Raw genomic sequence first — 18,783 nt, 5'->3', positions numbered from 1 at the left:
GTCTACAAAATCACCTTCACCTTCAAATACAGTTTTCTTGCGACTGATTGAGACGTAGGCAAATTTTAAAGTTGCTATTTCCATTACATCACGTTAATCAGAAAATCGGTAATTTACATCTGCAGCGGAGAAAAATTCCGTTCCGCCCAGGGTAGGGCTCGAACCCACGACCCTATGACTAAGAGTCTCATGCTCTACCGACTGAGCTAGCCGTGCTGCCTCGTTGGGTACCTCCTGGGTAGCAGATCACACAGTACTCGTTTGGGTTGGTTGGTCCCATACAGAATCTCTCCATGCTGCCTAATGTTTTCCTAACGACACTCGTCACGTACTTCACTTTTATTTCATAATCATTTCTGAGAGGTAAAGGAATTGCATGACAATCTGCAGAGCTAGCGGCGTCAAAATTAACACACATACTTGACGTGACTCAAAAGCCGAACGAGTTACTTTCCGACGTTGTTTTAGATGTGCAAGTGCCAGTCAAACCTCGCGGTGAGGGCACTCTGCCGACCATTTCGCTAGTTAACACCGGTCTTCTTGTGTGTGTTTCAAGCTCAAGACCATCTCCAAGCACAAAATGGTCAACAGCAACATTCAGACGGTTTCGTACTGCACAATTGCTACATTAAAACGGTATGTTTGTTTCTCAGAACTGGAAAAACACGACCGCGACAGGATTCGAACCTGCAATCTTCGGATCCGAAGACCGACGCCTTATCCATTAGGCCACACGGTCACTGACGACCAAGTATAACTTATATACGATTCATCTCGAAACTCTCACACCCCCTGAGGAATTGTGTTTTCGTTCCACACAGCCGCTGCCCCTTACTCTTTCCCACCCATTCGTTACATTCAACCTCTTACGAGACCGACCAAACATAGACAGGAAAACAAGACCACACACTTTGCGCAATCGAAATCGATGGCAGGGTGTCCCTCGCCGCATTTGCTACGATGGCTATTTGCTAATTCTGCAGAAGCGGCGGCGGCGACGACGACGACGACGACGACGACGACGACGACGACGACGACGACCGCGAGAGGCTCAGCGATTTGTGAGAAATATATCTATAAAATGTAATTCACACTGCCTTGTCCCACCTTATGCCGTACCGCTTTGGCAAATGCTTTATCAGCGCCATTCGCCTTAATCACATTTGAGAGTAATTCTTAGTAAAACTCCTCACGCTAATTGTTCGCCATCACAGATACTGTTTGCTATACGGCCATGACGCGCAACTGATTTCCAAAATTCGTCTTCTTCCTGTGAGGATGGAATTCACGACTCCTGGTTTACTAGACCAGTGCTCTACCACTGAGCTAAAGAGGCGCGGCCTAGCGGAACTTTTGCTTACTTTGTCCGTACGGTCGTCTGAATCTTCAGACTTCAGCTGACAACACTTCATATTTTTCACTAATATTTGCAGCTATGGCGACCCATTACTGCTTGGATACACATCTGACACGTAGCCGATGTTCTCTCCAAACAAAACCACCTGCACTTCAGAACATGACTTTCACATGTCTACAAAATCACCTTCACCTTCAAATACAGTTTTCTTGCGACTGATTGAGTCGTAGGCAAATTTTAAAGTTGCTCTTTCCATTACATCACGTTAATCAGAAAATCGGTAATTTACATCTGCAGCGGAGAAAAATTCCGTTCCGCCCAGGGTAGGGCTCGAACCCACAACCCTATGATTAAGAGTCTCATGCTCTACCGACTGAGCTAGCCGTGCTGCCTCGTTGGGTACCTGCTGGGTAGCAGATCACACAGTACTCGTTTGGGTTGGTTGGTCCCATACAGAATCTCTCCATGCTGCCTAATGTTTTCCTAACGTCACACTCGTCACGTACTTCACTTTTATTTCATAATCATTTCTGAGAGGTAAAGGAATTGCATGACAATCTGCAGAGCTAGCGGCGTCAAAATTAACACACATACTTGACGTGACTCAAAAGCCGAACGAGTTACTTTCCGACGTTGTTTTAGATGTGCAAGTGCCAGTCAAACCTCGCGGTGAGGGCACTCTGCCGACCATTTCGCTAGTTAACACCGGTCTTCTTGTGTGTGTTTCAAGCTCAAGACCATCTCCAAGCACAAAATGGTCAACAGCAACATTCAGATGGTTTCGTACTGCACAATTGCTACATTAAAACGGTATGTTTGTTTCTCAGAACTGGAGAAACACGACCGTGACAGGATTCGAACCTGCAATCTTCGGATCCGATGTCCGACGCCTTATCCATTAGGCCACACGGTCACTGACGACCAAGTATAACTTATATACGATTCATCTCGAAACGCTCACACCCCCTGAGGAATTGTGTTTTCGTTCCACACAGCCGCTGCCCCTTACTCTTTCCCACCCATTCGTTACATTCAACCTCTTACGAGACCGACCAAACATAGACAGGAAAACAAGACCACACACTTTGCGCAATCGGAATCGATGGCAGGGTGTCCCTCGCCGCATTTGCTACGATGGCCATTTGCTAATTCTGCAGAAGCGGCGGCGGCGGCGACGACGACGACGACGACGACCGCGAGAGGCTCAGAGATTTGTGAGAAATACATCTATAAAATGTAATTCAGAATGCCTCGTCCCACCTTATGCCGTACCGCTTTGGCAAATGCTTTATCAGCGCCATTCGCCTTAATCACATCTGAGAGTAATTCTTAATAAAACGCCTCTCGCTAATTGTTCGCCATCACAGATACTGTTTGCTATACGGCCATGACGCGCAACTGATTTCCAAAATTCGTCTTCCTCCTGTAAGGATGAAACTCACGACTCCAGGTTTACTAGACCAGTGCTCTACCACTGAGCTAAAGAGGCGCGGCCTAGCGGAACTTTTGCGTACTTCGCCGCACGGTCGTCTGAATCATCAGACTTCAGCTGACAACACTTCATATTTTTGACTAATATTAGCAGCTATGGCGACCCATTACTGCTTGGCTACACATCTGACACATAGCCGATGTTCTCTCCAAACAAAACCACCTGCACTTCAGAACAAGACTTTCACATGTCTACAAAATCACCTTCACCTTCAGTTTTCTTGTGACTGATTGAGACGTAGGCAAATTTTAAAGTTGCTCTTTCCATTACATCACGTTAATCAGAAAATCGGTAATTTACATCTGCAGCGGAGAAAAATTCCGTTCCGCCCAGGGTAGGGCTCGAACCCACGACCCTATGATTAAGAGTCTCATGCTCTACCGACTGAGCTAGCCGTGCTGCCTCGTTGGGTACCTCCTGGGTAGCAGATCACACAGTACTCGTTTGGGTTGGTTGGTCCCATACAGAATCTCTCCATGCTGCCTAATGTTTTCCTAACGTCACACTCGTCACGTACTTCACTTTTATTTCATAATCATTTCTGAGAGGTAAAGGAATTGCATGACAATCTGCAGAGCTAGCGGCGTCAAAATTAACACACATACTTGACGTGACTCAAAAGCCGAACGAGTTACTTTCCGACGTTGTTTTAGATGTGCAAGTGCCAGTCAAACCTCGCGGTGAGGGCACTCTGCCGACCATTTCGCTAGTTAACACCGGTCTTCTTGTGTGTGTTTCAAGCTCAAGACCATCTCCAAGCACAAAATGGTCAACAGCAACATTCAGATGGTTTCGTACTGCACAATTGCTACATTAAAACGGTATGTTTGTTTCTCAGAACTGGAGAAACACGACCGTGACAGGATTCGAACCTGCAATCTTCGGATCCGATGTCCGACGCCTTATCCATTAGGCCACACGGTCACTGACGACCAAGTATAACTTATATACGATTCATCTCGAAACGCTCACACCCCCTGAGGAATTGTGTTTTCGTTCCACACAGCCGCTGCCCCTTACTCTTTCCCACCCATTCGTTACATTCAACCTCTTACGAGACCGACCAAACATAGACAGGAAAACAAGACCACACACTTTGCGCAATCGGAATCGATGGCAGGGTGTCCCTCGCCGCATTTGCTACGATGGCCATTTGCTAATTCTGCAGAAGCGGCGGCGGCGGCGACGACGACGACGACGACGACCGCGAGAGGCTCAGAGATTTGTGAGAAATACATCTATAAAATGTAATTCAGAATGCCTCGTCCCACCTTATGCCGTACCGCTTTGGCAAATGCTTTATCAGCGCCATTCGCCTTAATCACATCTGAGAGTAATTCTTAATAAAACGCCTCTCGCTAATTGTTCGCCATCACAGATACTGTTTGCTATACGGCCATGACGCGCAACTGATTTCCAAAATTCGTCTTCCTCCTGTAAGGATGAAACTCACGACTCCAGGTTTACTAGACCAGTGCTCTACCACTGAGCTAAAGAGGCGCGGCCTAGCGGAACTTTTGCGTACTTCGCCGCACGGTCGTCTGAATCATCAGACTTCAGCTGACAACACTTCATATTTTTGACTAATATTAGCAGCTATGGCGACCCATTACTGCTTGGCTACACATCTGACACATAGCCGATGTTCTCTCCAAACAAAACCACCTGCACTTCAGAACAAGACTTTCACATGTCTACAAAATCACCTTCACCTTCAGTTTTCTTGTGACTGATTGAGACGTAGGCAAATTTTAAAGTTGCTCTTTCCATTACATCACGTTAATCAGAAAATCGGTAATTTACATCTGCAGCGGAGAAAAATTCCGTTCCGCCCAGGGTAGGGCTCGAACCCACGACCCTATGATTAAGAGTCTCATGCTCTACCGACTGAGCTAGCCGTGCTGCCTCGTTGGGTACCTCCTGGGTAGCAGATCACACAGTACTCGTTTGGGTTGGTTGGTCCCATACAGAATCTCTCCATGCTGCCTAATGTTTTCCTAACGACACTCGTCACGTACTTCACTTTTATTTCATAATCATTTCTGAGAGGTAAAGGAATTGCATGACAATCTGCAGAGCTAGCGGCGTCAAAATTAACACACATACTTGACGTGACTCAAAAGCCGAACGAGTTACTTTCCGACGTTGTTTTAGATGTGCAAGTGCCAGTCAAACCTCGCGGTGAGGGCACTCTGCCGACCATTTCGCTAGTTAAAACCGGTCTTCTTGTGTGTGTTTCAAGCTCAAGACCATCTCCAAGCACAAAATGGTCAACAGCAACATTCAGACGGTTTCGTACTGCACAATTGCTACATTAAAACGGTATGTTTGTTTCTCAGAACTGGAAAAACACGACCGCGACAGGATTCGAACCTGCAATCTTCGGATCCGAAGTCCGACGCCTTATCCATTAGGCCACACGGTCACTGACGACCAAGTATAACTTATATACGATTCATCTCGAAACTCTCACACCCCCCTGAGGAATTGTGTTTTCGTTCCACACAGCCGCTGCCCCTTACTCTTTCCCACCCATTCGTTACATTCAACCTCTTACGAGACCGACCAAACATAGACAGGAAAACAAGACCACACACTTTGCGCAATCGAAATCGATGGCAGGGTGTCCCTCGCCGCATTTGCTACGATGGCTATTTGCTAATTCTGCAGAAGCGGCGGCGGCGACGACGACGACGACGACGACGACGACGACCGCGAGAGGCTCAGCGATTTGTGAGAAATATATCTATAAAATGTAATTCACACTGCCTTGTCCCACCTTATGCCGTACCGCTTTGGCAAATGCTTTATCAGCGCCATTCGCCTTAATCACATTTGAGAGTAATTCTTAGTAAAACTCCTCACGCTAATTGTTCGCCATCACAGATACTGTTTGCTATACGGCCATGACGCGCAACTGATTTCCAAAATTCGTCTTCTTCCTGTGAGGATGGAATTCACGACTCCTGGTTTACTAGACCAGTGCTCTACCACTGAGCTAAAGAGGCGCGGCCTAGCGGAACTTTTGCTTACTTCGTCCGTACGGTCGTCTGAATCTTCAGACTTCAGCTGACAACACTTCATATTTTTCACTAATATTTGCCTCTATGGCGACCCATTACTGCTTGGATACACATCTGACACGTAGCCGATGTTCTCTCCAAACAAAACCACCTGCACTTCAGAACATGACTTTCACATGTCTACAAAATCACCTTCACCTTCAAATACAGTTTTCTTGCGACTGATTGAGTCGTAGGCAAATTTTAAAGTTGCTATTTCCATTACATCACGTTAATCAGAAAATCGGTAATTTACATCTGCAGCGGAGAAAAATTCCGTTCCGCCCAGGGTAGGGCTCGAACCCACGACCCTATGATTAAGAGTCTCATGCTCTACCGACTGAGCTAGCCGTGCTGCCTCGTTGGGTACCTCCTGGGTAGCAGATCACACAGTACTCGTTTGGGTTGGTTGGTCCCATACAGAATCTCTCCATGCTGCCTAATGTTTTCCTAACGACACTCGTCACGTACTTCACTTTTATTTCATAATCATTTCTGAGAGGTAAAGGAATTGCATGACAATCTGCAGAGCTAGCGGCGTCAAAATTAACACACATACTTGACGTGACTCAAAAGCCGAACGAGTTACTTTCCGACGTTGTTTTAGATGTGCAAGTGCCAGTCAAACCTCGCGGTGAGGGCACTCTGCCGACCATTTCGCTAGTTAACACCGGTCTTCTTGTGTGTGTTTCAAGCTCAAGACCATCTCCAAGCACAAAATGGTCAACAGCAACATTCAGACGGTTTCGTACTGCACAATTGCTACATTAAAACGGTATGTTTGTTTCTCAGAACTGGAAAAACACGACCGTGACAGGATTCGAACCTGCAATCTTCGGATCCGAAGTCCGACGCCTTATCCATTAGGCCACACGGTCACTGACGACCAAGTATAACTTATATACGATTCATCTCGAAACTCTCACACCCCCTGAGGAATTGTGTTTTCGTTCCACACAGCCGCTGCCCCTTACTCTTTCCCACCCATTCGTTACATTCAACCTCTTACGAGACCGACCAAACATAGACAGGAAAACAAGACCACACACTTTGCGCAATCGAAATCGATGGCAGGGTGTCCCTCGCCGCATTTGCTACGATGGCTATTTGCTAATTCTGCAGAAGCGGCGGCGGCGGCGACGACGACGACGACGACGACGACGACGACGACGACGACGACGACGACCGCGAGAGGCTCAGCGATTTGTGAGAAATATATCTATAAAATGTAATTCACACTGCCTTGTCCCACCTTATGCCGTACCGCTTTGGCAAATGCTTTATCAGCGCCATTCGCCTTAATCACATTTGAGAGTAATTCTTAGTAAAACTCCTCACGCTAATTGTTCGCCATCACAGATACTGTTTGCTATACGGCCATGACGCGCAACTGATTTCCAAAATTCGTCTTCTTCCTGTGAGGATGGAATTCACGACTCCTGGTTTACTAGACCAGTGCTCTACCACTGGGCTAAAGAGGCGCGGCCTAGCGGAACTTTTGCTTACTTTGTCCGTACGGTCGTCTGAATCTTCAGACTTCAGCTGACAACACTTCATATTTTTCACTAATATTTGCAGCTATGGCGACCCATTACTGCTTGGATACACATCTGACACGTAGCCGATGTTCTCTCCAAACAAAACCACCTGCACTTCAGAACATGACTTTCACATGTCTACAAAATCACCTTCACCTTCAAATACAGTTTTCTTGCGACTGATTGAGTCGTAGGCAAATTTTAAAGTTGCTCTTTCCATTACATCACGTTAATCAGAAAATCGGTAATTTACATCTGCAGCGGAGAAAAATTCCGTTCCGCCCAGGGTAGGGCTCGAACCCACAACCCTATGATTAAGAGTCTCATGCTCTACCGACTGAGCTAGCCGTGCTGCCTCGTTGGGTACCTGCTGGGTAGCAGATCACACAGTACTCGTTTGGGTTGGTTGGTCCCATACAGAATCTCTCCATGCTGCCTAATGTTTTCCTAACGTCACACTCGTCACGTACTTCACTTTTATTTCATAATCATTTCTGAGAGGTAAAGGAATTGCATGACAATCTGCAGAGCTAGCGGCGTCAAAATTAACACACATACTTGACGTGACTCAAAAGCCGAACGAGTTACTTTCCGACGTTGTTTTAGATGTGCAAGTGCCAGTCAAACCTCGCGGTGAGGGCACTCTGCCGACCATTTCGCTAGTTAACACCGGTCTTCTTGTGTGTGTTTCAAGCTCAAGACCATCTCCAAGCACAAAATGGTCAACAGCAACATTCAGATGGTTTCGTACTGCACAATTGCTACATTAAAACGGTATGTTTGTTTCTCAGAACTGGAGAAACACGACCGTGACAGGATTCGAACCTGCAATCTTCGGATCCGATGTCCGACGCCTTATCCATTAGGCCACACGGTCACTGACGACCAAGTATAACTTATATACGATTCATCTCGAAACGCTCACACCCCCTGAGGAATTGTGTTTTCGTTCCACACAGCCGCTGCCCCTTACTCTTTCCCACCCATTCGTTACATTCAACCTCTTACGAGACCGACCAAACATAGACAGGAAAACAAGACCACACACTTTGCGCAATCGGAATCGATGGCAGGGTGTCCCTCGCCGCATTTGCTACGATGGCCATTTGCTAATTCTGCAGAAGCGGCGGCGGCGGCGACGACGACGACGACGACGACGACGACGACGACGACGACGACGACGACCGCGAGAGGCTCAGAGATTTGTGAGAAATACATCTATAAAATGTAATTCAGAATGCCTCGTCCCACCTTATGCCGTACCGCTTTGGCAAATGCTTTATCAGCGCCATTCGCCTTAATCACATCTGAGAGTAATTCTTAATAAAACGCCTCTCGCTAATTGTTCGCCATCACAGATACTGTTTGCTATACGGCCATGACGCGCAACTGATTTCCAAAATTCGTCTTCCTCCTGTAAGGATGAAACTCACGACTCCAGGTTTACTAGACCAGTGCTCTACCACTGAGCTAAAGAGGCGCGGCCTAGCGGAACTTTTGCGTACTTCGCCGCACGGTCGTCTGAATCATCAGACTTCAGCTGACAACACTTCATATTTTTGACTAATATTAGCAGCTATGGCGACCCATTACTGCTTGGCTACACATCTGACACATAGCCGATGTTCTCTCCAAACAAAACCACCTGCACTTCAGAACAAGACTTTCACATGTCTACAAAATCACCTTCACCTTCAGTTTTCTTGTGACTGATTGAGACGTAGGCAAATTTTAAAGTTGCTCTTTCCATTACATCACGTTAATCAGAAAATCGGTAATTTACATCTGCAGCGGAGAAAAATTCCGTTCCGCCCAGGGTAGGGCTCGAACCCACGACCCTATGATTAAGAGTCTCATGCTCTACCGACTGAGCTAGCCGTGCTGCCTCGTTGGGTACCTCCTGGGTAGCAGATCACACAGTACTCGTTTGGGTTGGTTGGTCCCATACAGAATCTCTCCATGCTGCCTAATGTTTTCCTAACGACACTCGTCACGTACTTCACTTTTATTTCATAATCATTTCTGAGAGGTAAAGGAATTGCATGACAATCTGCAGAGCTAGCGGCGTCAAAATTAACACACATACTTGACGTGACTCAAAAGCCGAACGAGTTACTTTCCGACGTTGTTTTAGATGTGCAAGTGCCAGTCAAACCTCGCGGTGAGGGCACTCTGCCGACCATTTCGCTAGTTAAAACCGGTCTTCTTGTGTGTGTTTCAAGCTCAAGACCATCTCCAAGCACAAAATGGTCAACAGCAACATTCAGACGGTTTCGTACTGCACAATTGCTACATTAAAACGGTATGTTTGTTTCTCAGAACTGGAAAAACACGACCGCGATAGGATTCGAACCTGCAATCTTCGGATCCGAAGTCCGACGCCTTATCCATTAGGCCACACGGTCACTGACGACCAAGTATAACTTATATACGATTCATCTCGAAACTCTCACACCCCCTGAGGAATTGTGTTTTCGTTCCACACAGCCGCTGCCCCTTACTCTTTCCCACCCATTCGTTACATTCAACCTCTTACGAGACCGACCAAACATAGACAGGAAAACAAGACCACACACTTTGCGCAATCGAAATCGATGGCAGGGTGTCCCTCGCCGCATTTGCTACGATGGCTATTTGCTAATTCTGCAGAAGCGGCGGCGGCGACGACGACGACGACGACGACGACGACGACCGCGAGAGGCTCAGCGATTTGTGAGAAATATATCTATAAAATGTAATTCACACTGCCTTGTCCCACCTTATGCCGTACCGCTTTGGCAAATGCTTTATCAGCGCCATTCGCCTTAATCACATTTGAGAGTAATTCTTAGTAAAACTCCTCACGCTAATTGTTCGCCATCACAGATACTGTTTGCTATACGGCCATGACGCGCAACTGATTTCCAAAATTCGTCTTCTTCCTGTGAGGATGGAATTCACGACTCCTGGTTTACTAGACCAGTGCTCTACCACTGAGCTAAAGAGGCGCGGCCTAGCGGAACTTTTGCTTACTTCGTCCGTACGGTCGTCTGAATCTTCAGACTTCAGCTGACAACACTTCATATTTTTCACTAATATTTGCAGCTATGGCGACCCATTACTGCTTGGATACACATCTGACACGTAGCCGATGTTCTCTCCAAACAAAACCACCTGCACTTCAGAACATGACTTTCACATGTCTACAAAATCACCTTCACCTTCAAATACAGTTTTCTTGCGACTGATTGAGTCGTAGGCAAATTTTAAAGTTGCTATTTCCATTACATCACGTTAATCAGAAAATCGGTAATTTACATCTGCAGCGGAGAAAAATTCCGTTCCGCCCAGGGTAGGGCTCGAACCCACAACCCTATGATTAAGAGTCTCATGCTCTACCGACTGAGCTAGCCGTGCTGCCTCGTTGGGTACCTGCTGGGTAGCAGATCACACAGTACTCGTTTGGGTTGGTTGGTCCCATACAGAATCTCTCCATGCTGCCTAATATTTTCCTAACGACACCCGTCACGTACTTCACTTTTATTTCATAATCATTTCTGAGAGGTAAAGGAATTGCATGACAATCTGCAGAGCTAGCGGCGTCAAAATTAACACACATACTTGACGTGACTCAAAAGCCGAACGAGTTACTTTCCGACGTTGTTTTAGATGTGCAAGTGCCAGTCAAACTTCGCGGTGAGGGCACTCTGCCGACCATTTCGCTAGTTAACACCGGTCTTCTTGTGTGTGTTTCAAGCTCAAGACCATCTTCAAGCACAAAATGGTCAACAGCAACATTCAGACGGTTTCGTACTGCACAATTGCTACATTAAAACGGTATGTTTGTTTCTCAGAACTGGAAAAACACGACCGTGACAGGATTCGAACCTGCAATCTTCGGGTCCGAAGTCCGACGCCTTATCCATTAGGCCACACGGTCACTGACGACCAAGTATAACTTATATACGATTCATCTCGAAACGCTCACACCCCCTGAGGAATTGTGTTTTCGTTCCACACAGCCGCTGCCCCTTACTCTTTCCCACCCATTCGTTACATTCAACCTCTTACGAGACCGACCAAACATAGACAGGAAAACAAGACCACACACTTTGCGCAATCGGAATCGATGGCAGGGTGTCCCTCGCCGCATTTGCTACGATGGCCATTTGCTAATTCTGCAGAAGCGGCGGCGGCGACGACGACGACGACGAAAACGACGACCGCGGGAGGCTCAGAGATTTGTGAGAAATACATCTATAAAATGTAATCCAGAATGCCTCGTCCCACCTTATGCCGTACCGCTTTGGCAAATGCTTTATCAGCGCCATTCGCCTTAATCACATCTGAGAGTAATTCCTAATAAAACGCCTCTCGCTAATTGTTCGCCATCGCAGATACTGTTTGCTATACGGCCATGACGCGCAACTGATTTCCAAAATTCGTCTTCCTCCTGTGAGGATGGAAATCACGACTCCTGGTTTACTAGACCAGTGCTCTACCACTGAGCTAAAGAGGCGCGGCCTAGCGGAACTTTTGCGTACTTCGTCCGTACGGTCGTCTGAATCTTCAGACTTCAGCTGACAACACTTCATATTTTTCACTAATATTTGCAGCTATGGCGACCCATTACTGCTTGGATACACATCTGACACGTAGCCGATGTTCTCTCCAAACAAAATCACCTGCACTTCAGAACATGACTTTCACACATGTCTACAAAATCACCTTCACCTTCAAATACAGTTTTCTTGCGACTGATTGAGTCGTAGGCAAATTTTAAAGTTGCTATTTCCATTACATCACGTTAATCAAAAAATCGGTAATTTACATCTGCAGTGGAGAAAAATTCCGTTCCGCCCAGCGAAGGGCTCGAACCCACGACCCTGTGATTAAGAGTCTCATGGTCTACCGACTGAGCTAGCCGTGCTGCCTCGTTGGGTACCTGCTGGGTAGCAGATCACACAGTACTCGTTTGGGTTGGTTGGTCCCATACAGAATCTCTCCATGCTGCCTAATATTTTCCTAACGACACTCGTCACGTACTTCACTTTTATTTCATAATCATTTCTGAGAGGTAAAGGAATTGCATGACAATCTGCAGAGCTAGCGGCGTCAAAATTAACACACATACTTGACGTGACTCAAAAGCCGAACGAGTTACTTTCCGACGTTGTTTTAGATGTGCAAGTGCCAGTCAAACTTCGCGGTGAGGGCACTCTGCCGACCATTTCGCTAGTTAACACCGGTCTTCTTGTGTGTGTTTCAAGCTCAAGACCATCTTCAAGCACAAAATGGTCAACAGCAACATTCAGACGGTTTCGTACTGCACAATTGTTACATTAAAACGGTATGTTTGTTTCTCAGAACTGGAAAAACACGACCGTGACAGGATTCGAACCTGCAATCTTCGGATCCGAAGTCCGACGCCTTATCCATTAGGCCACACGGTCACTGACGACGAAGTATAACTTATATACGATTCATCTCGAAACGCTCACACCCCCTGAGGAATTGTGTTTTCGTTCCACACAGCCGCTGCCCCTTACTCTTTCCCACCCATTCGTTACATTCAACCTCTTACGAGACCGACCAAACATAGACAGGAAAACAAGACCACACACTTTGCGCAATCGGAATCGATGGCAGGGTGTCCCTCGCCGCATTTGCTACGATGGCCATTTGCTAATTCTGCAGAAGCGGCGGCGGCGACGACGAGGACGACGACGAAGACGACGACCGCGGGAGGCTCAGAGATTTGTGAGAAATACATCTATAAAATGTAATTCAGAATGCCTCGTCCTACCTTATGCCGTACCGCTTTGGCAAATGCTTTATCAGCGCCATTCGCCTTAATCACATCTGAGAGTAATTCTTAATAAAACGCCTCTCGCTAATTGTTCGCCATCACAGATACTGTTTGCTATACGGCCATGACGCGCAACTGATTTCCAAAATTCGTCTTCCTCCTGTGAGGATGGAACTCACGACTCCTGGTTTACTAGACCAGTGCTCTACCACTGAGCTAAAGGGGCGCGGCCTAGCGGAACTTTTGCGTACTTCGTCCGTACGGTCGTCTGAATCTTCAGACTTCAGCTGACAACACTTCATATTTTTCACTAATATTTGCAGCTATGGCGACCCATTACTGCTTGGATACACATCTGACACGTAGCCGATGTTCTCTCCAAACAAAACCACCTGCACTTCAGAACATGACTTTCACATGTCTACAAAATCACCTTCACCTTCAGTTTTGTTGCGACTGATTGAGACGTAGGCAAATTTTAAAGTTGCTATTTCCATTACATCACGTTAATCAGAAAATCGGTAATTTACATCTGCAGCGGAGAAAAATTCCGTTCCGCCCAGGGTAGGGCTCGAACCCACGACCCTATGATTAAGAGTCTCATGCTCTACCGACTTTTTTTTTTTTAAGTGCTCTACCAACTTTTTTTTTTAATTATTAGAATGATATTAAATACAACAAAATATAACATATTTTTTTGTTTCTTTTTTGTAATAATTTGTATTGAAGAAACTAAAAGTACATATATATTCACTATGCAAGAGTTCTTCAAGGTACTGTTCCATTTAAACATATACAAATAACTGTTAGTTAAGCAAAAAAAAATAAATACATTAAAAAGAAAAAACATTAAATACAACAAAGTATAACATATTCTGTCTTTTTTTTAATTATTTTTTATTATTTATTTATTTATTTATTTATTTATTTGGTATTTGGTCGATGCATGGGAACGTGGATAAGGGTGTTGCATCATGTGACAGGTATGCATGGTACACCTCAGCTTTGAGGGGGGTCAAGGAAGACGCTGCGGAGATAACCGGCAAAAGTTTGTCGGTAAGATGGTTTTTGGGTGAGGGTGCTATGCGAGGTCACAACTTTGTACCAGAAGTCAAGGACTGTATGCGGACCATTTTGAAAGAGGTATTCTAAAGCCAGTCCTCGAAACCAGATGAGAGTATGGTGCTTAGCAAGAGGGTAGTAAAATGTCTGGGGCAACAACAGGAAATCCGGGGTTACCGTCGTTGGCGGGGCACGGAGGTAAAAGCCCACGATTCGTTGGATGAGGAGCCATACGTTTTGTTTCAGGGGGCACGTAAGACGGTGCTCATCGGTGTCTTCGAGCTGACAGTCAGGGCAGAGTGGGGAGGTGGCCAGTCCTATGCGATAAAGTCGACTGTTAGTCGGGAACTTTCCATAAACTAAAACATACCAGAGTGCAGACACAGACGACGGTAAAAAGGGTGCATGCACACACCCCCAAACTGTGCGCCAGTTAATGTCAGGATGCCGTAGCACCATGGGGTCGCAAGGGTTGGACAGCATAAAGAAACGATAATAATCTTTTGTACGGGGAGGACGGGCGACTGGAAGATCGGCCCGAACGTAGCTGAGTTCTATGAAACAATTGGCGACGTGGTACAATAATGGAGAAATAGGTGCCACATTGATCGGTGGATCGAGAGAAGCTGGTCGGAGGATATCTAAGAGACTACGTGTTAAGGACGGAACCGTCCCCTGCCAGTGCCGCAACAGAGTGTGGACAAAGAGTGCAGAAGATCGTGCCCGCACGTTGACGAGTCCGAGGCCACCTTTTGCAGGAGGCAATGTTAAAGTGCTGTAGCGGACTTTGAAAAGTGCCCCTGCTGACACGAAATATCCAAAGGCTGATTGGATGCGGCGGCCAAGGAGTAACGGCATTGGGAGGATCTGGACGACGTGTACCAGTTTGGGGGCTACATACATGTTGACATAGGACACACGTTGGAGTAGGTTTAAGTTACGGTGCACTTGACCGCGGACATGGTGCCGAATCGACTGCAAAAGCCGCCGGTATGCCAGGGCCACTGTGCGGTGTGTGGAGCTCGTAAATTCGATACCCAAGTAACGAAGGGTGGTACTGACTGGGAGTGGGTTCGGCACCATAGCCGGGAGGCCGCGCCCAATGTGCATCATAGTCGATTTACGGACATTAAGAATGCTACCAGAAAGATGTCCATACTGGTGGATCCATTGGATGGCGTCATTGAGTTCCGTGGAGGAGCAGGTGAGAAAGAGGAGATCGTCCGCATAAGCCCTACAGTGAAAAGTGTAGTCACGCAAAGTGAGGCCCTGCAGTCTAGAGGTTAGTCCAGTGATGAGGGGCTCAAGTGCAATGGCATATAGTAAAGTAGACATAGGGCATCCTTGACGTACAGAGCGGCGTATAGGAATCGGTCCTACAAGCCTCCCATTGACTTGTACCATCGAGACGGCGGGAAGTAGTAACCGGCGAATGGCATCGACAAAAAGTAATGGGAACCCCATACGTGTCGCCACCATGAGGAGGAATGGGTGTCGAACGCGATCAAAGGCACTCGTGAAATCGACGGATACCAGTGCTGCACGAAGGCGACAAACCGACGCCAGTGCAATGAGGTCACGGCATTCTCCTAGGGCTGTTTGTAAGGTGGCCCCACAACCACGTGCAGTCTGCTCAGGTGAAAGGACCGTAGGTAAGACGGTGCGCATGCGCGCTGCTAAGAGGCGTGCATAGATTTTATAGTCTGCATTCAGGAGTGTAAGGGGGCGATATGCAGAGACATGAGACCCTCCCTTCGGTTTAGGCACAGGTAGCAGAATGCCAGTGACGAATTCAGGTGGAATTGGGAAGGATGGAGTAAAGAGTTCCTGAATCATTTCCGTCCAGCGAGGAAGCATCAACGTGGTGAACGCCCGGTAAAACTCCACTGGGAGACCATCTGGTCCTGGTGATTTGTTCTTGGCCCCTCTGTTGATCGCATCTACTACCTCTTCTGCGGTGATTGCAGACATCATGGACGTTGACTCCGCTACGGTGAGTGTCCGGTCAGGGGAAGGACGGAGATCATCAGGAATGGGCGTCGCCATCTGTTCATCATCATAAAATTGGCGATAATGTTCAGCAAAGGCAGACACCACCGCCGCCTGTGTTGTGTGGTGAACACCATCGGAGGTCGTGATGTGGGAGACGAAGAGTCGACGTCGACGACTGTGGTCGGATGCGGCATGGATTGTGGATGGGGTTTCGTCGTGGAGGAGGTCTTGTCGTCGGGATCGCACCACGACACCATGCAGTCGTGCACGTTGAAGAGAGAGGAGACGAGCTTTGGTACGTTGTCGTTCCCTATGGGTGTCAGGTGATGGAGGGAGTGCATCGAGCTCACGGAGGACGGCGCAGTAAAAATTTGTGGTGTCTCGATGCCATGCTGCTGCTTCCTTGCCACATTGTATGAAGGCCTTTCTGATCGCAGGTTTGGCACATTTGAGCCACCAATGGAACGTGGATGTGTACTGCGGAAGGCGTCTTTCGCAAGACGCCCACGTAGTGGCAATACATTGTCGGCAGTGTGGATCATTAAGGAGGGAGGTATTAAGCTTCCAGTAACCTCTGCTGCGCCACACTGACTGAGGTGGCAGAGCCAGGGAGCAAATGACGGCGCAGTGGTCCGAGAATGCAAGGGGCCACCGTTCAGCTTGGGCGACGTCATTGCCAAGGTGGGCAGAGACATATAACCGGTCCAGTCTGCTCGCAGAATGTGCTGTATAATGGGTGAAACCGGGGGTATTGCCATGAATTTTCTCCCAAACGTCCACTAGGTGAAATTCTTCGATTAAGGTGAGAAGCGCCGGGCATGGCGAATAACCAGGCATTTGGTCCTGCGGGTGGAGGACACAGTTGATATCGCCTCCCATGATAAGGCGATCATAGCGTCCAGAAAACAGGGGGGCCACGTCATGTCCGAAGAAAGTGGACCGCTGCCGACGGTTCGTGGAGCCAGACGGAGCGTAGATATTGATGACGCGCGTGTCGAAGATGGTAACAGCCATGCCTCTTCCACAGGGAAGGATTGTCGTGTCCTTGAGTGGGATTCCTTCGCGTATGTAGAAAGCCACTCCACGCCCTGATTGGTCACATGTGGACGTGTATGAGTCGTAGCCGTAGACTGGTGGTAGTGTGGCAACGCGTACTTCCTGAAGAAGGGCGACGTCGACGTCAGAGGCCCGAAGCATGTGACATAGGAGTTGCAGCTTGGGTACAGTGCCGATCATGTTGATGTTCAGCGTGGCAAACCGATACGTTTGTTTCAGTGGTGGTGGACGCGCATCTACCATCACCAAGGCAAGTAAGAGGAGGGCTCCGACAGGAAGTCCCGTCCCATCAGGTGCAGGGCCTCGCTTTTGATGTTAACAGGCAGCCTTGTCCGGCGGAGGCAACTCATCCGGAGGAGGGGGCGTATCTTCCTCAATCTCGTCGGCCCATGCTCCTATGCCATGGGTCCGTCCAATGTCCATGGGAATTGCGTCGTGGTGAGAGAGATCTGGAGTTTTCGGCGGGGAGACAGGCGTCTCAACCGGCGCACCGATCGTTACATTGTGCGTGGCGACCTCCATAGAGGTCCCGTCCTGCGAAATGTCTTGATCATCGTGAAAGTTGTCCGCCGACCTCTGCATGGAAATGTCGGTTGGTTGGATGTCGTCTTCGTCGTCGCGGGTGGCGACGCTTTGAGAGCCCGTGGGTGAACGGCGACGGCGTTTGCGCCTACGTGGCGAGCGTTGTTTACGCACGTGTTCCTCAGTGTCGGACGACGGCAAGGAAGATCGTCGACCTGGTTCGAATGCGTCGGTGGGTACAATGAAATTGTCAAACAGGTGTTGTGAAGAAGTACTGTTCTCCTCAGCGTCCGGTGCGGGAGCCTGTTCGGCGGCAAGGTTGTCAGGTGGGACGTCCGCACCGTCCATAGGTGACTGGGACGGTGGGACGTGCCGATCGGAAGGAACGGGCGACGGACTGGACGAAACTGTAGACGTGGGAAGAGCCGCTGCGTAAGTGACCGGTAGGGCGGTCATAGTAGGTGTGACGGACGCTTCCGACAACGGGAGCTGCGCGACACGTCGTTGAATGCATTCAGACCGTAGGTGACCTTCTTTCCCGCAACCGGAACAGGTTCGAGGTTGGCCGTCGTACATTATAATGGCACGGCAGCCTCCGATACGTAGATAAGAAGGCACGTGTTTCTGCAACTCGATGCGCACCTGTCTAACACCGTTTAAAACGGGATAGGTCTGAAATTGTACCCATCGTTCGGCACCATGTTCCAGAACGTTGCCATAGGGACGGAGCGCCTCGATGACGACGTCTGCAGGTAGTTCGAACGGCAGTTCGAAGATCCTTATCGTCCGTGTGCCGAGACCTGCGTGATCGACGGTAACGGGTCCGACGTTGCCGTCGGAATGGCAGAAGCGCAGTCCACGTTTTGCCTCTTGAAGCACCTTGTCGCACGCCGCATCGTTGATCATTTTGACGT

The 18,783-nt window shown here is 48.1% G+C and overlaps 9 non-coding genes across 9 annotated transcripts; all 9 read right to left on the bottom strand.

Annotated features, from left to right (window-relative positions):
- Positions 1–666: 666 nt before the first annotated feature.
- Trnar-ucg (transfer RNA arginine (anticodon UCG)) lies at positions 667–739 on the bottom strand. The gene has a single exon. It is a non-coding gene; the product is annotated as a tRNA-Arg (tRNA).
- A 1,458-nt stretch (positions 740–2,197) lies between these two features.
- Positions 2,198–2,270, bottom strand: Trnar-ucg (transfer RNA arginine (anticodon UCG)). Its single transcript has one exon. It is a non-coding gene; the product is annotated as a tRNA-Arg (tRNA).
- Positions 2,271–3,700: 1,430 nt separating this feature from the next.
- Positions 3,701–3,773, bottom strand: Trnar-ucg (transfer RNA arginine (anticodon UCG)). Its single transcript has one exon. It is a non-coding gene; the product is annotated as a tRNA-Arg (tRNA).
- Positions 3,774–5,201: 1,428 nt separating this feature from the next.
- Positions 5,202–5,274, bottom strand: Trnar-ucg (transfer RNA arginine (anticodon UCG)). The gene has a single exon. It is a non-coding gene; the product is annotated as a tRNA-Arg (tRNA).
- A 1,442-nt stretch (positions 5,275–6,716) lies between these two features.
- Trnar-ucg (transfer RNA arginine (anticodon UCG)) lies at positions 6,717–6,789 on the bottom strand. The gene has a single exon. It is a non-coding gene; the product is annotated as a tRNA-Arg (tRNA).
- Positions 6,790–8,253: 1,464 nt separating this feature from the next.
- On the bottom strand, positions 8,254–8,326 carry Trnar-ucg (transfer RNA arginine (anticodon UCG)). Its single transcript has one exon. It is a non-coding gene; the product is annotated as a tRNA-Arg (tRNA).
- A 1,455-nt stretch (positions 8,327–9,781) lies between these two features.
- Trnar-ucg (transfer RNA arginine (anticodon UCG)) lies at positions 9,782–9,854 on the bottom strand. Its single transcript has one exon. It is a non-coding gene; the product is annotated as a tRNA-Arg (tRNA).
- A 1,441-nt stretch (positions 9,855–11,295) lies between these two features.
- Positions 11,296–11,368, bottom strand: Trnar-ucg (transfer RNA arginine (anticodon UCG)). Its single transcript has one exon. It is a non-coding gene; the product is annotated as a tRNA-Arg (tRNA).
- Positions 11,369–12,808: 1,440 nt separating this feature from the next.
- Trnar-ucg (transfer RNA arginine (anticodon UCG)) lies at positions 12,809–12,881 on the bottom strand. Its single transcript has one exon. It is a non-coding gene; the product is annotated as a tRNA-Arg (tRNA).
- Between the last annotated feature and the right edge of the window lie 5,902 nt (positions 12,882–18,783).

Source organism: Schistocerca gregaria, chromosome 3, assembly GCF_023897955.1.
Source record: "Schistocerca gregaria isolate iqSchGreg1 chromosome 3, iqSchGreg1.2, whole genome shotgun sequence".
NCBI lineage: Eukaryota > Metazoa > Arthropoda > Insecta > Orthoptera > Acrididae > Schistocerca > Schistocerca gregaria.
This window is presented reverse-complemented; position numbering and strand designations above follow the sequence as displayed.